Source organism: Danio rerio, chromosome 10, assembly GCF_052040795.2.
Source record: "Danio rerio strain M-AB ecotype USA chromosome 10, GRCz13ab, whole genome shotgun sequence".
NCBI classification, from domain to species: domain Eukaryota; kingdom Metazoa; phylum Chordata; class Actinopteri; order Cypriniformes; family Danionidae; genus Danio; species Danio rerio.
In genome coordinates, this window is record NC_141030.1 from 26,211,723 (window position 1) to 26,228,652 (window position 16,930).

The 16,930-nt window shown below is 34.7% G+C and overlaps 1 protein-coding gene and 1 long non-coding RNA gene across 2 annotated transcripts in view; both read left to right on the forward strand.

The window, feature by feature from the left end:
- The window catches only part of LOC147842056 (uncharacterized), a 592,784-nt gene that overhangs the window by 343,632 nt on the left and 232,222 nt on the right, over positions 1-16,930 (forward strand). The window lies entirely within an intron of this gene.
- The window catches only part of kdm6bb (lysine (K)-specific demethylase 6B, b), a 138,892-nt gene that overhangs the window by 55,894 nt on the left and 66,068 nt on the right, over positions 1-16,930 (forward strand). Inside the window, exons 2-3 of the mRNA XM_087269602.1 lie at positions 3,966-4,092; positions 12,549-12,635. The gene's annotated coding sequence lies outside the window, so the exon portion shown is untranslated. The remainder of the gene's footprint in view (positions 1-3,965; positions 4,093-12,548; positions 12,636-16,930) is intronic.

Below are 16,930 nucleotides of genomic sequence, written 5' to 3' on the forward strand. Positions count from 1 at the left end.
GGATGTTTTTCTCTGTTAGACAGTCGTCTTGTGTGTTCCTCTCTCCGGTATCTCATTCCTTCGCTCGTCTTGAAGCGCAGCAGATGGTTCATTCTTCATGGATATCAGGTCACATGTGCGACATCCCTCCTCCAATAGTCTCTTCTTCCAAAATGACTATTGTAAACCCATTATGACTAAAGAGCCTGCAGTTGGCAGATTAAAGGGGCACCTGCTCGCCCTCTGAGCGCCGCAGCGGGGGGACGCAGAGCCTTGCCCTCAGAGCTCTCTGTGCCCGGATGGCAGCATAGAGACAAGGACTTGACCTTCTGCTGAACAATGAGAGAAATTCGTTAGGAAGAGAAAAAAAAAACCTGAGAAATAATTATATCGGCTCTCACGGCCAGCCAAAGTGAAAATTGAAAAGATGGTTGAGTTCGTCTCCTGACAAATCCTGTAGAGCGAAATGACAAAAAAAGTGAGAGACTTGGCCACATAATGGAACAGACTTGAAAAGCCATTACTGTAGATTTGTTTCATGTTAGTGCTCTACTTTTCTCATGTGCTAATCAGGCTTTGTGTTTGGGTTGAAAACTAATGGCAAGAATGCATAATGGAGCAATACTTTGGCTGTCGCAATTACAGTTAAATGTTAAAATAGGACTGTCAATAGCCTATTAAATCTGCCATGTGGCATCGCACGCCAAACACAGGATTTTGTCGAGTTTTTGAATGCAGTACCCGATTGGAAGCATTAGGTTTGTGTCTGCTGAAAGACGGTACCTAGTATAGTTAGTTGGTGGCCCTCACTGGCTGAATTCTACATGCTTTTGAAATTGAATAATTTATAATTTTTTTAATTAGTGAAACAACAAGACAATTATTTTAAGGTTACCATAATTCAATTAATGCGCTAAATTAATGTCATAGACATGCATATTTTGTCTGTTAATTGAAAATCTATGAATTAGTTTTATTAAGCGTCATCATTATTGCAACATCAGTAGCAGCATTTAACAATTGAAGAGTTCAGATGCAAAAACCTCTAGGTGCCGTCTGAAATTTCCATCGAAAATTTTTCTTAGCCTTTTTTTTGTTTATGTTGAGTTATTTCACTTTAAAGACCACAAAAATAACTTATTCTTTGCCATAAAAGTGATATTATTGAACCTACACACAGGATCCTGGTAAAAATGCTCATTCTATTACCTCATATTGATTACCATTAATATAACCAAAAGTTTTACTGCCAGTACCATGGTTAAAATATTGAAAATCAAAGCAATTAATAGCAAAATCAGGTTTCATTTTTTTGATTACCATAAAATACTTCTTTATTTTTTATTTTCAGTAAAACCATTGCTAATTTTAAATGTATAATGTACAAATTTATAATACGACACAAGTTTTGTAATTGGCTAAATGTAAAGATATGATTGAAAAGATTCAGATAGGTTAGGGTTGGGCAATTTGGCCTGAAATCAAAATCTCCATTAATTGAATATTTTAACTCAATTGTGATTAATGAACATGATTAATGAATTACTTTATTTATTTATTTATTAATTTTATTTTTTGCACTCATAGTTCACTGACAGGTTTTGTACAGTAAATATTATCGCATATTACAAGTGAGAGGTTTCTGAATGAAGGGTGCATTACTTGATTTTAAAATAATTAAAGGAAACACACACTATCCATCTACTATCCATGGCTATCAACGTTGAACAATTGAAAGTTAAACGCATTGCCTAAAACAAACTTTTCTTATAAAAACTGAAAATAAACAAGTAAATAATGTTTTTCTAATTAAAAGTAGAAAATAAGCAGTATCCTAAATAAAATAACTATTGTATATCCTGTAAATAATATTTTAAACAGTGCATTTCTTGCACCTTCTGTAAAAAAATATTTTATGTAAATAATAATTTTAATGTAAAGGGAAATATCTCTGGCACAGCTTTCAATGGTCATCAATGTAGTGCAAAATAAGGCTCAAGAATGCATCGATCACCCTACTTGACCAAAGATCAGATTTACCTGCAAAGTGGCTGCAGAAGTCTAAATCAGCCTCTGACTTTTAGGGATAATTGAGTCACGGCGCCTGCCTTGTGTGTAGTCGTGCATTTATACTCCTGAGTGTTGTTTGTGTTGCTCTGCAATAACATTTCCGAAACGCTAGCCGTCTAAACCGACCAACCACAGATTGCGGTGACGTAAAAGTTACATTTTTTGTTCTGAATGTAAATTTCAATTACTTTTCAACTAATTGCCCAGCTCTAAGATAAGTATAATGTATTTTTTTTCTTTTCTTTTAATTAATTTATTCATAAATATATTTAACATTTTTATTATTTATTTTAAATTAGTTTCTCTATTTCTTCTCTTCTCTTTTTCTCTCTGCTTTGTTTGGTTTGATCATGCATGTGATCTAACGAATCATCCTGTGACTCCATAAATTAAACTAGCTCCCAGTTCTAACACTGTTTACTGTGCACTTGGCACGTGACCAAAATGTTTGCCTTTTTTACAGTAAATTGCTTTTCATTTTATTTTTCTTGTGTCTTTTTGGAAAGTATGCAGACTCTCTTCAGTTGCTTCATTTTATAAAGATAAAAAATATTATTATATTACATTAATATTGCCCCGAAAAGTGAATCTCTGACCCTTCTCTGCAGTGATGTAAATCAGCCTACAAAGAACGAGGGCTCACTTCCAAATATAACATCTAATAAACACATTTTCCCTCTCGTCCTGTGTTTATCTCCCCGTGACAGCCAGTCGTCAAGATTACTAATTAAATTGCTACACGACTGAAAGAGAATGTTGTCACACACAGCCATTATGAGGGTGTTATATATCCACCCGACAGCTGGATTTTGAACGAGAGAAGCATCTGAGGCCATAAAAGCATCCTGATGTAAACGCATTTGACCGAGCGCGTTGGATCAATATCATCTCTGTGCTGCTGGAAAGCCCTGTAATTGATGAAGTTACACGTTGTGGGGACGGGTGGTGGTGGAAATCAGGCGTTTTTAATCAGCTAACCGGCCCGTCGGTCTCAATCAACGCTCTCAGCTGCCACATGATTACTGAAATCACTTTCTATCCATCTTGCTCAGTCATAGAAAGACTCTCCGGCAGTACTTGTTGTTTTATCAGCTGGTTTGTGACAGTAAAAACACTCGCTAAAACGCTGTGAAGCGTTAGTCCGTGGAGTATTCCTTAAGGCTCCTCAACAGCTGGATATAAGAGGCAGAGTGTGTTTTTTGCAGCTGCACTGGAGAGATTTGGGACATCGTAGTTTCATCAAGTCAAAATACATCAGCTGAAATTGTTTTTGAAATTGTAAGGGTTTGAAACCTGACAAGGCAAGGTTATGAAAGTCATCTTTGATGTTCTGAAAGCATGATTTCTGACTCGCCTGCCGACCTCCACTTGATAATTGGATAACATGTCTTGGCAAAAACAGCATGTCCATGTGTGGCGAATTGAGTGAGATTCAGAAATTGAATTGGGGTAACTGGCTGGAATGGATGAGCTTGTGTCATGTGTCATCTGTGGACCATACAGTATTTCATGTTCAGACTTCATGCGCCCAGCAATCTAATATCAAAATGAAGTTTTCTTAAAATACTTTTCCCCATTGACTTTAGGTCAGGTCCAAAAATTCCCCAAGCAAACAAGCTACAAACGCTGTGACTCGCAAAGGTCTGTATGGTTTGGAAATGCTGTTTAGAAATGCTCTGAGATATTTGTGGACAAGAACTGATTAAATATATATATATATATATATATATATATATATATATATATATATATATATATATATATATATATATATATATATATATATATATATATATATATAATTATTATTACTGCATAATTTCATTCATTCATTTTCCTTGGGCTTAGCCCCTTAATTATCAGGGATTGCCACAGCTGAATGAACCGCTAACTAGTCCCCAATATGTGTTTTGTAGCGGATGCCCTTCCAGCCACAACACAGTTCTGGGAAATACCCATACACTCTCACATTCACTAAAAAAGCTGAATGGAGTGGGGACCTAATTAAAAATGCTGGACTCTGCAGTTCTCATTTTATTTCAGGTAAGTTCACACTATGCTGAATCACAACCATTACTCATTTATGATTGCAGCAATGATTTCTGCAAAAACAGTTAAATATGGTGAATTAAACTGCGGACACTGAATACTAAGAATGTCATGTAAAAGTGTAAAAGTTCACATACCCTAACCCTTCCGTACAGGTGCAGTTCGCTGTCAGAATGCAGTTGTTTTGCTTGTTGATGATTACCCAGGCCTAGTATAGCTCCGTCTTCTTTTCTTGTCTTTGGCTAGGCAGAATCTCAGTTTTTAGCATTATATAGTGTTGAATCTGGTAATCATGGATATTTCTTGCACATGACCACACAGAACAAAATTGTTGGCATCCAAAGACTTGTAGGCCTAAAACGTCTTTATTGTAAAACCACTTGGAGTTTCAATGAGATGTATATTTCGGCCTGGATGCTTGGCCATTTCGTCCAATCCAATATCCATTGGGAGGGTGCTATCACAACTGGATCTGTCAGACTAAATGGTTTAATTTTGCAACCTTGCTGCAAGTGCATCTTGAATGTTTACAAACTGGTAATTTGTCTATAGCCATGTACTTTACATCAAATAGCTTTTTTTTGCGAAGCTATTTTTGTTAGTGAAGTAGCGTCCACACAAGCTACATTTATCGAACGCGGATCAATAAGTGACAGCACTGACATTCACGAAGCTGTGAGGCCGATGTCTAGCTGATAAAAGTAAATCTAAACAGTAAACTTTTTAATGCGTTACTGCTACCTTTGCTTTGGTCAGTGACGTCTCCAACCAATTAGGCTAAAACATAAAATTTGATTGATCGAAAGATGAATGAAGAAGATATATATATTTTCTATATATATATACTGTAGAAAAAGCTAAAGTATTCTATGGTAATTATTATTATAGTTACTAATGATACTAGATTATGTAGTGTAATTCATTAATAAAGAGGTGTAAATATATATACAATATAATGCTTATTCCTAAATATTTCCCTTTATAAATTATTATTACATTTTAAATGTTTAACTATGATTTATTTCTGTTTGGTACGGCATACTATTTGCAGTAAATTACTGAACTGAAAACTTTGATTTGGTTTAGAGACCTGGAAAATGTGCAGAGCTGGTAGTCCTCAATGTGAAGAATGTGGTTGAGAAACACTGGCTTAGATGTATTATTTTATTTATTTATTTATTTATTTTTTGTAAAAACAAAAATAGCTTAGATGTGGCTAAGCTACTTTTGCCAGGTAGCTTTTATTGTTCCCAGAGGGTAGCTTTTAGTGTACAGTAGTTAATCTTCATTTAAGTAGAGTAGCTATTAGCTTAGCTCACTACATTTTTTAAGTAGCTTGCCTAACACTGGCCCTGGCATTCTAGAGACTACTTCTGCATGGTCATCATACCCATGTTATACTCAATTGTAAAATTGTTATTTTGAGGCCGCTAATAGTGCAGAAAAAACTCTCACATTGTCTCACAAATCTTCTTTTTACTTTCTACAGCATAAATCTGAAATGTTCCAGTTGGCAAAAACAAAAAATCCATAATTTATCAGCCTTAACACATCAGGCTGATGATTTTATTTAACTTTAAGTGGATAATAATATCTACAGTACATTCCCATCAATATTTGCATGTGCATCTTATCTTATCATTGGACATTTGACACCTTTTGTTATGTTAGTTATATTTAGGCCACTCAGAAAATGCTTCTTTTCTAGAATTAACAACACACTAGCATTTTGGGGGGCAACTTCTGCATGGTCATCACACCCATTTTTCCTTACAAAAACAGTAAAACTAGTTATTTTGGTGCCATTAGTGGTGCAGAAAATGACCAAAAAGTGCAGCAGCAGTCTAAATTCTCCACACTTTCTCAACTCAACACTTTCATGATGTTTGGGCTCGGGGTCCTAAGAGAGTGTATTCAGCTGGAGGACCCGCAGGCCTCCTGTCCTGTCGTCGGCTCCTCTTCGCTGAGGACACATGTGATGATGGAAGAAAAGCGATTCTTCCTCTCGCAGGCCTCTCGGCTTCGTGCAGCCACTAAACTGTGAGTGAGTGTGTGCTGAGAGAGCTGACCTAAATTTTTCTGGTGTGATAGAATTAGCTTGTAAACAGAAATTTTCTCTAATTACGCGCGATTATCTCCCGAGTCTGGAGGTAGGAATCCTGATGGTGTGCAATCTTTCTGGCATGCACTTTCAAAAGAAAACAGTTTATATGAATGTCTGTCATAACCCACAATTATGTGGTTAGATAAGGAGGAACACCGTTTATAAAGTGCCTTCCTTTCTTTTCAAGTCCCTTTCTTTATTCGATCGCTTCATTATTGCTCTGTCATGCTGTACTAAGCAGAGATTAAATCAACATTTTCTCTAAATTAAATTTACATTAGAGGGAAAAAGGGAAGTAAAAAAGCCAATTGTTTGGACCGTCCCGACTTTAATGTGTGCTCTAATTTGATGGCAGGCGCTGTCTTGCTGTGAACTACAAACTCAACCTTGTTAAAACATGTAGATAAGCCTGGCTTGTCTTCCAGGTTTTCGGCGTCTACTGTCTTTTCATTCTTTTATTCCATTCCGCTATCATTCATCCTTTTATTCAGTTAAGCAAGAAGGATGATGGGCCTGTTGACCTTTTTTATCGACCACTTTTTAAACATTGAAGGTCTCTTTGCTTCTAAATATGTCAGTTTTCCTTTCATGTGTTTCTTGCTGTGTCTTTCTTTTCTTTTTTTCATTGCCTTTGATTTATTCGGTAAGACTTTATTTTGATGGTCCCTATTGCACATTTTGTGGATTAAAAGTTGCATTGCAGCTACATGCCAATTAATTTTCATTTGAGTATTAGTAGACCCTCTGCTTAATATCTGCTGATACTGCTCCTTCAACAGACATTTAACGGACCACAAGAAACATTGCAAGTACATGTCAATTTACAACCAACACTAATCCTAACCCCAACCCAACAGTCTATATATAATCTAATGAGAATCAGTTGGCATTTAGATGCAATGTAACTTGCATAATGCATTGATGGGACTATCAAAATAAAATGATACCATAATTAATTCTACACTGTAAAAACACAATTGTACAGTAACACTACTACAGTAACTTGGACGATTAAAATTTTAGCTTGACCCGACCTTACAAATTATATTACTTTTATTGAATTTTTTTTATTTCTGTTCAATTGGTTTATTTGTATTATAGTTATATAAGTAGAAAATGTCCAAAAGTACTGTGGCCAAGAGAGCTTAACGTGCTACAATTTAAAAAAAACATATCTGTTGTGTTTCATTCTTTTTGCGTTGTGAGAAAATGGAGAGCATTTTGTTAACTTGTTTATGTTGTGAGAATGTTAATGTGCTTTGAGGATTTGCAGCATGTGTGCTGTCAAACCAATGTAGATCTTTTCTTAATTTGCTGCCGTTTTTTGTAATTGCATGTTTTTTTCTTTTATTGAACCAATTTGAACTCTCTGCCACTTTACAAATGGATTTATTGTTATATATTCGTTTTATTATTAATTATTATATTATATTATATTATTCATTCTTTCATTCATTTTCTTGTCGGATTAGTCCCTTTATTAATCCGGGGTCGCCACAGCGAAATGAACCGCCAACTTATCCAGCAAGTTTTTATGCAGCGTATGCCCTTCCAGCCGCAACCCATCTCTGGGAAACATCCACACACACATTCACACACACACTCATACACTACTGACAATTTAGCCTACCCAATTCACCTGTAACGCATGTCTTTGGACTGTGGGGGAAATCGGCGCACCCGGAGGAAACCCACGCGAACGCAGGGAGAACATGCAAACTCCACTCAGATACTGAGTCAAGGCTCGAACCAGTGACCATCTTATATTATATTATATTATATTATATTATATTATATTATATTATATTATATTACATTATATTACGTATATTATATTATATTATATTATTACATAATGTTATATTATATTGTTAGATAATGTTATATTATATTATTATATAATATTATTTGTTTTACTATGTTATATTTTATTATATTATCATTCATTCATTTTCTTTTCGGCTTAGTCCCTTTATTAATCCGGGGTCGCCACAACAGAATGAATCGCCAACTTATCCTGCACATGTTTTACGCAGCGGATGCCCTTCCAGCTGCAACCCATCTCTGGGAAACATCCACACACTCATTCACACTCATACACTATGGACAATTTAGCCTACCCAATCCCAACCTGTACCGCATGTCTTTGGACTGTGGGGGAAACCGGAGCACCCGGAGGAATGTTATATTAAATTATATTATATTATATTATATTATATTATATTATATTATATTATATTATATTATATTATATTATGTTATGTTATGTTATGTTATGTTATATTATGTTATGTTATGTTATGTTATATTATATTATACTATATTATATTATAGTGAAAGTATTTGAATGCAAAATATATGTAAATGCAGAAATCTTCTAGGTATTACAAGATAGGTATACTTCTAGGTATTACAAGATTCTTGAAACCAGCACAGACATGTCATAAAAATTACTCTTACACATTTATATTTCAATATTTCGTTTTGCAACATTGCAGTTATTAAGGTATTACATTTTGCAATTGTCATTTTTATTATAACTTATGTAAAAAAACAGAATGTTAAGTGGTTTATTGAATTTATAATTACTGATGAAACTAGCAGAGATATGTCAAATATATTGTACGACATTATAAATTATAGATCATACATTACACAATATTTCATTCCTACATTTTATATATACTTTATACATATAGTTTACTTTTATGTGAGAATAACTAGAATGTTAAAGCAGCATTATATTATATTATATTATATTATATTATATTATATTATATTATATTATATTATATTATATTATATTATATTATATTATATTATATTATATTGTATTATATTATATTATATTATTTTATATTATATCATTTTATATTATATTATTTTATATTATATTATTTTATATTATATTTAGTTATGTTATGTTATGTTATATTATGTTATGTTATGTTGCGTTACGTTAAGTTACAATATACTATAATATATTTTATTCTGATTTCTCGACCAAGCAGAATTATTCCAAGGAGCTGTGCAGTAATTAATTCTCCTGCATTTTCATAACCCCATCCCCCACAGACACATTTCAGCTTTTTTACAGTATTTGAAACATTTATATAGCTGCCTGGTCCCACGGTGTATGTAGGTGATTACACATTTTACTAGCCTTGTAGGCACATTTGCTCATTATAAAGTCGGCAAAACTTGACCTCTGCATACACTGGCACAGATTAGCAGAGTCATCTTGCCTTTCAAGCAAGCAGCTCAACAGGTGCTTCAGCTGCCATATCTGAGTGAACAGCAAATCTCTCCAGGAGATGACAGCTCAAGACCAGCTCAGATGACAAGCTGTGAGAGAAGTCAACCGTGCAGATCAGACTGTACATCACACACTTCAGCACAATTACAGGAATTTTCTCCTAAAATATTCAAATGTCCATCTCAAATAATCAGCTACACAGACTCTTTTGAATAAAAACATAACAACGCTATCTCACAGCAATTAGTAACTTTTTCATTTAGTGGCTTACTCATATTTAGGCATGCGATGATAAACGGTTTCAAGGCTTACTGCAGTTTTTAAAGGTCAAGGTTTTAAAACCATTAAAATTCCCTGTTATAGTTAAAAGTTCCTGTTTTTTAACATGTTTTTTATGATTCTATTAAGTTTTGTTAGGGGAACAGTACAGTATCACCAAAAGAAAAGGAGCCTAAACATCAAAAGCAACTGGTCAGCCCACAATTCAGCAAACATTTTTAAAAACAAAGTCACTTATAAACCAACATCCAAACACAAAAAAAACAGGAACTGTAGACCTGAACCATGCAGTGTTTTTTTATATGTAAAGAAAAGAAAGATATCCAAAGATGCTTTATCAAGTTGTAAAGAAACCTGTGTTTTTGAAACTAATAAAGATGGCAAAAGGCAGAAGTTAATGACTTCTTTTAATTTATGTTTAATGCTCCCAAATATTTTAAATGTTAAATAAATTATACCTTGTTCGATGTGGGAAAAAGTTGTTTTTACTCAGACATTTAAAAAAAAAAGCATATTTTAGAGCGGTAATCACAATACCGTAATACTGTGATATTTTTACATAAGGTTATTGTACCTTCAGAATCTTATACCGGCCCATGTCTGTTCATATTACAGTTTTTGTACAATATTGTTTTTGTATATTTTAGGCTGATTATCGCGTCCTGCTGTGACAGTTGGTTTTAGATGTGGGGTTTATATTTTGTTTTTCTACAATATATATTGTGATTTAAAATACATTTCATCAGATGGATTGAATAACTCTTGGAGAATTATTATTTTCAGAATGGTTGGGGTGATTTTATAGGGAAGTGCATCTGCACAAATTATTATAAACTAGTTAAAATTTACTTTAAACTAAATTTTTTTGGGGAAAAACACAAATGGCAGAAAAAGTGCTTTATCTGCTGCTTTTGTCTGGTAAGTCTTAATGACAGTTGGACAAACAATTAAAAAATCGAATGTAAAATGGCACTTGGAAGCCTTTTATAACATTTTAATTAAATTAATCTTTGTTAAAGCTACAATGTTATTGTTGTGCTTAAATGCTTTAAACTCACTTGAAATGTTTAACAGAAACAAACTAATGAAAATGACAAACTTTAAATCATCAGTGGTTAAAACATGATATTAATCTACATCCTCAGTTAACAATAACCCATACTTGACATTAAAGATTCTGTGATGTGACTGTTTTAGATGTCGATATTGATGCTGACCTAGTTTGATCAGAGGTTTTTGTTCGAATGAAATTGTACATTGTACTTTTTCTGACAATATGTAAACATACAAATGAGAGAATAAAAAGTGCTTTTTCTGCCGCTTTTGTAAGTCTAAATGACAGTTGGAAAAACAATTAAAACATCTAATGTAAAATGGTACTTGGAAGCCTTTACTATGACATTTTTATTAAATGAATCCTTGTTAAAGCTACAGTGTTACTGTTGTGTTTGAATGCTTTAAACTTGCTTGAAATGTTTACCAGAAATAAACTAATGCAAATTCTAAACTTTAAATCCCCAATGGGTAAAATGTGATATTAATCTACAAGCTCCTGGTCAACAATAACCCATACTTGACATTGAAGATCCTGCGATGTGACTATTACAGATGTGCATGTTGCAATGTCAATGCTGAAACGATATACTGTTCAGCCCTAGTTTGATGACATGCATCCTTTTAAAAATTATAAATTTTCATTCAAACTAAATAGCTCATTGTACTTTTTAGACAATGTGTTAAATAATTATGTTTCCTCATGAGATCAAGCTGGAAAATGCCTGCCTCTAACATTTTTGCATGAGTCCATCTTTTGCTGTTTTTTTCTCATTACAAAAGAGATCAGGAGGAATTTATTTTCGCTAAAATGAAATATTTGACAAGTAAATAAAATACCTAACAGACCGGTCTGAACAAAATGTGGACAATAAAAAACATATTGCAGAAAATACAGATAAACCTTTGTATATTATTCAATATTAAATCATAAAAATATTAAATAAATAGATATTTACACAAATTGACATAAGTAAAATAAATAGACTCAATTCTGGACTAAAAAAGATTTTAAATTCCACATGGGCCTGCTAATAGGTTTGCAACCAGATTATTTGGATTACACATCTGTCTCCATATGTCATCCGGGTGTTCAGGTGGTCCATCGAAGGTGCAGTTCAACACAAGCACCCAAAGCCATGGAGAAACAAGCTATAGCAAATGCATATTTGCTTTTAGTAGCACTTTTGGTATGTTAGTGTATACTCGCACATGAATATAAATATATTATATTATATGTTACCTATTTTCCGATCTTTAAAAAAATTGGGCTGTTCATTTAGAATCACATGTCTCTTGTTTTAAAGACATTTTTGTGAAGATTCCAGTTTTTGTCTGGGAATCTCTGGTATTTTGACGATGCTTTCTGGCAAATCCATTTTGTAAATGACTAACTGTTCAAATATGTACTGTAATGACAAATATTTCATGAATGCTTTAATTGACAGCAGTGGTACTACAGGCAAAGTTCAGAATGAAGATATCTAATATAAATATTGAGTGTATGTGTCAAAAGTTGCATAATATGCAAAGTTGAAGAGTTCAGATGCAAAAACCCGAAATTTAATTCTAAAATGAGACACTTGTTCAGTCATTTCACTTGTAGGGTGATGAATAGGTTCTTTTCATTGTCTTTAATGCAAAAATAAATGAACATAAAGGAAGCTGAGAATAAAATCGAATAGAATACAATTTCAGATTGGATTTAGCATCTGATCTACAGTTGTTTATGGCTGATTTCTTTTAAATTTCCCAAAGACCATTGGGACCACGAGGAAAACATGCACACTCAGTTTCATTCTGATTTGCCTCTGACTCCGATTGTGTCAAGGAATGTTCTCTAAGGTAAAAACAGCAACTCCTATTCATATTTGTTCATTTTTTTTCTGTACTGTAGGTTTTTCAATCATTTTATATTGTCGCCACAGTCACCTTTATGTTTCTATGAAAACTGAACTGAATTTCTTAGCACCACTTAACAGATATTACACTTTAAAATCGTCAAGATCCAGTGTTGTATAGTTTATTAAAAAAATATCACTGAATGCACATATTTTTCATAAGCCTAGCTTGCGAATCATACAATTCTCCTCACGAAAACAAGCACATGCGCTAATCTGACACAGCCGACTGTGACGAGACCATGACAGAATCCCGCAGCTGTTGTGGAGCTGGAGCTTCTGTCTCCACAGATTCATATTCGAACACTCTGACTCACTACCGCCTCCCGAAATTTCCCAGAGTTCCTTGAGAATTCACTCCTGAGGTGAAAATCAATAACGTCTGCGTGTATATTTCTCCCACCGCCCTTCTCTTCATCCTTTGTTTTCTGTTTATTCACTACATCTCAGCATGTTTGTCTATAAAGACAAGCTTGTCCTTCTCATCTTCCTCTCTTCAGCGAGAGGTTTAGATTTGCTGAGCTTTCAATAATACGGATTTGTCCGACTCCTTGAAGACAGCTTTACAAAGGCAGCGGCCACACACACATGTGCGGGGATCTATCAGACATTCTCCACGTGTAACAGGTCTTTCTGTGAAATCTTCAGGCCTGTATTTAAGAGGGATTAAATCACTCCGTCAGATCCAAATGGCTCCTCTCTATGTGGAATGCAGACAAATGAGCTCCTCCAGTAGTTGTAGAAAGAAGTGAGCTATACAAGCACTGGGACGATGGCTGGTCAAACTGCTGAGCAAGATACCAGCCGGAGACACTAAAAGGGTGATACGGGTTTGGAGGGACTGAGAAATTGGTCTAGGGACCATGCTGTGCCACATACTGTGGTTTTTCGGCCTCTAATGAGGAGTGATGGTTGACATATCGCTTTCTGCTTCCCTCGAGTGTCCGCTTCAGAAACACAAATCTCAAGGTTGGCGAATCAGAGTGGCAAGTTGTAGATGATCTATGTGATGCAAAAAGTCTAGCATTTTTTTTTTTTTAGGTTTTGGTCATTTAGGGGAGTGTCTTTGTGCTAGCTTAGCTCAATGTAACCAATGTTATTTTAAAGGTTGAAGAAACCCTGGAGTACTTTTTTGAGATTTTAACAGATTTGTGTGTGTTGAGCATCAGTTAAGACAACGTTAGCACCTGTCAGCTTTAATTGTGGGGAAAACTGGGTAATTCTGAGCTTTTTGCTTATTTGGCAGGATCAAAATCAATGATATAGCACTGATCTGCCTGTCAAGAATGACGGGTCATTTGGATCAGAGCAGAATTTTCTTATCGTATGAGAAGACCCTGCTTCTTTATTATTCGATAGAGCATGTGCTTTCCGAAGGTAAGGCAAGACTTACCAAGCTGTGAGACACAAGGACTGGGTGCGACCATTTCCGCATATGGTATGCAGTATTTAGCCGTTCATGAAGGGTTGTATGCGTTTTGCATAATCTACAGTGTTTGTTGCATGTGTTTCCCCGCGATGCTGTCAGGGCCGATAAGCATTTTTGTCGGCAGAGCTGTATGAGAATTAGGCCGTACTCACACTAGGTACAGTTGCCTCGAACCAGGCCAAAGCACGCTTGTCCCCCCTCCCGTCTCCCCCGACGGCCCGCGCTCACACCATATCGGGCCTCGGCACGCTTACGTCATCGCTGCTGCTCTGTTCAGTGAAGCGCTCTCTATGGCAAGCCTTTTTAGCAATTAAATCTTTTTTCTGACTCTATAAATATATTTAGAGATATCTCTAATTATATTTTGACTAGTCATAATTATAATTCCACTACTCAGAATGACAATTAGAGATATCTGCAATTACAATTGTACTAGTACAAAATCAGATTGGAGATATCTGCAAATATATTATGACTAGTCATATTCCTTCATTGACTTACATTGAAAAATATTTGCAGATATCTCTAAATGAGTTTTGATTAGTCACAATTGTAATTAGAGATATCTCCAAATGAATTTTGACTAGTAACAATTGTAATTAGAAATATCTCTAACTGAGTTTTTACTAGTCATAATACATTTGGAGATATCTTTAATTCGTCATATTTAGAGATATTTACAAATATATTTGAAGATATCTCTAATTAATTTACTAATAGTCGAATTACAGTTGTAGATATCTTGAATTGGATTTTTGACTAGTCAAAATTCATTTTAAGATATCTCTAATTACAATTGTGACTAGTCAAAACTTATTTAGAGATATCTGCAAATATTTTTCAATGGAAGTCAATGGAGGAATATGACTAGTCAGTCATAATATATTTGCAGATATCTCCAATCTGACTAGTCGAATTATTATTATGACTAGTCAAAATATAATTAGAGATATCTCTAAATATATTTATGAATAGTCAGAACAAGGTTTAAATGCTAAAACGGCTTGCCATACGCTCTCACCCAGAAGCACAGTGGAGATTTCTCTAGTTATATCGTGAGTAGGCTCTTAAAGAATGGCGGATTTTGGCTTTATCAGTTAAGTTCATTACCATTCAGACACATCGCCTATATCCATGCTGCTGTGTTCGCCTATTTTTAAAATTCTCTGCATTATTGGCAGGGCTAATGGTTGGAATCGACAGGACAAAAGACCTGCTTCACTGTTATTCACTGTGTCTGTATTCAGACTCCGGGATTCAGGAGGAGAGAAGTCTTCCTCATTTATAACGTTTACAAACATGGTTATCTTTATAATGATATAACAAATTGTGTTTATGTTTATATGAAATTACGAATAATATAGGAAGCAGGGCATTCAATTGCTTACTGTTTTTTTCTTTGCATTTTTCTTTGCACTTTGTAAACTATAAAATTGTGGCTCTCCTCATGGTATGGATCTAATCTGACAAGTTGTTAGCTCCCCTCTTTTTCCCCTGCTCTGCTGGCCACACCCACTTCTCCCTCTGCTCGAAGCACTCCACGCCCATCATGAAGCATTTTTCTGAGGTAGACATGAACCGAAAGAGAGGGGTTTCATGGCCCTTTAAACATTCTTAGTGATCTTTTCACACATAATTTTGTCAATTTTTGTTTTTGTTCTTTGTTTTTGGGTTGTTGTTTTTTTGGTCAAGTGACAACAAAATTGCTTAGGGAATATTTCACTACACTTATATTTGGCAGAAAATTTAAATCTTTAACATAATAAATATTATACTTATATTTACTTGATAAAAATTAATTAAAAAGAACTAAGAATCAATACCTAAAAGGTGAATGCTTTTGAAATTATTTATTCGTTTATTTTCTTTTCGACTAAGTCCCTTTATTAATTAGGGGTCTCCTCAATTTATCAAGCATATGTTTTACACAGCGGATGCCCTTCCAGCTGCAACCCATCACTGGAAAACACCCATACACACCCACCTACACTACTCAATTCACCTGTGCCGCATGTCTTTGGACTTATGTGGGAAACCGGGGCACCCACGTGAACACAGGGAGAACAAGCAAACTCCACACAGAAATTGACCCAACTGACCTAGCCGAGGCTCGAACCAGCGACCTTCTTGCTGTGAGGCGATCATACTACCTACTCCGCCACTGTGACGCCACTTTTGAAATTACACTTCTATAATTACTAACTTCATAAAAAAAAGTATACACTTTTAAAAAAATGTGTGGAAATTTTTCAACAATGTTTTGATCAAATATAAATTAGGCCTTATGATTTCATGTTTCAAACTCAATTTATAGGGCAGACATAACCAACAATATTATCTTAATGTAACTTTGATAACAATAACCTTTATGCATATTTTATATGAAAGTCTGTGGAATGGATTTAAACATGGTACGTTGTCTTAAATCTAGCTGAGAGTACACTGCAATCTCGTCTTGGTAGATTGAATCATTAATAAATTAATTTAACTATAATATTCACTTAAGAAGCACAGTGTAAAGCAGTGTAGAATTATACTGATTAGTTCTGAAATCCTCCACACAGTGAGTCTTCTGCAGGAGCAAATTGATGTGGACCTAACAATTGCTGTCCAAAAACTGCTGGAAACCAATGATACAGTATTGCCACTTCTTGCCACACACTCCCTCAAACCACGACCCCCATATGTCAGAAAGACGTTCATTTTGGCTCACATCTAGTCAGAGTCAAAAACTTTCTGTCAGCATGTTGTGGAACAAGGAGAGAGTTTGACCTCAGCCAGCTGTGTCCAGAAAGCTGATGTGAGCCATA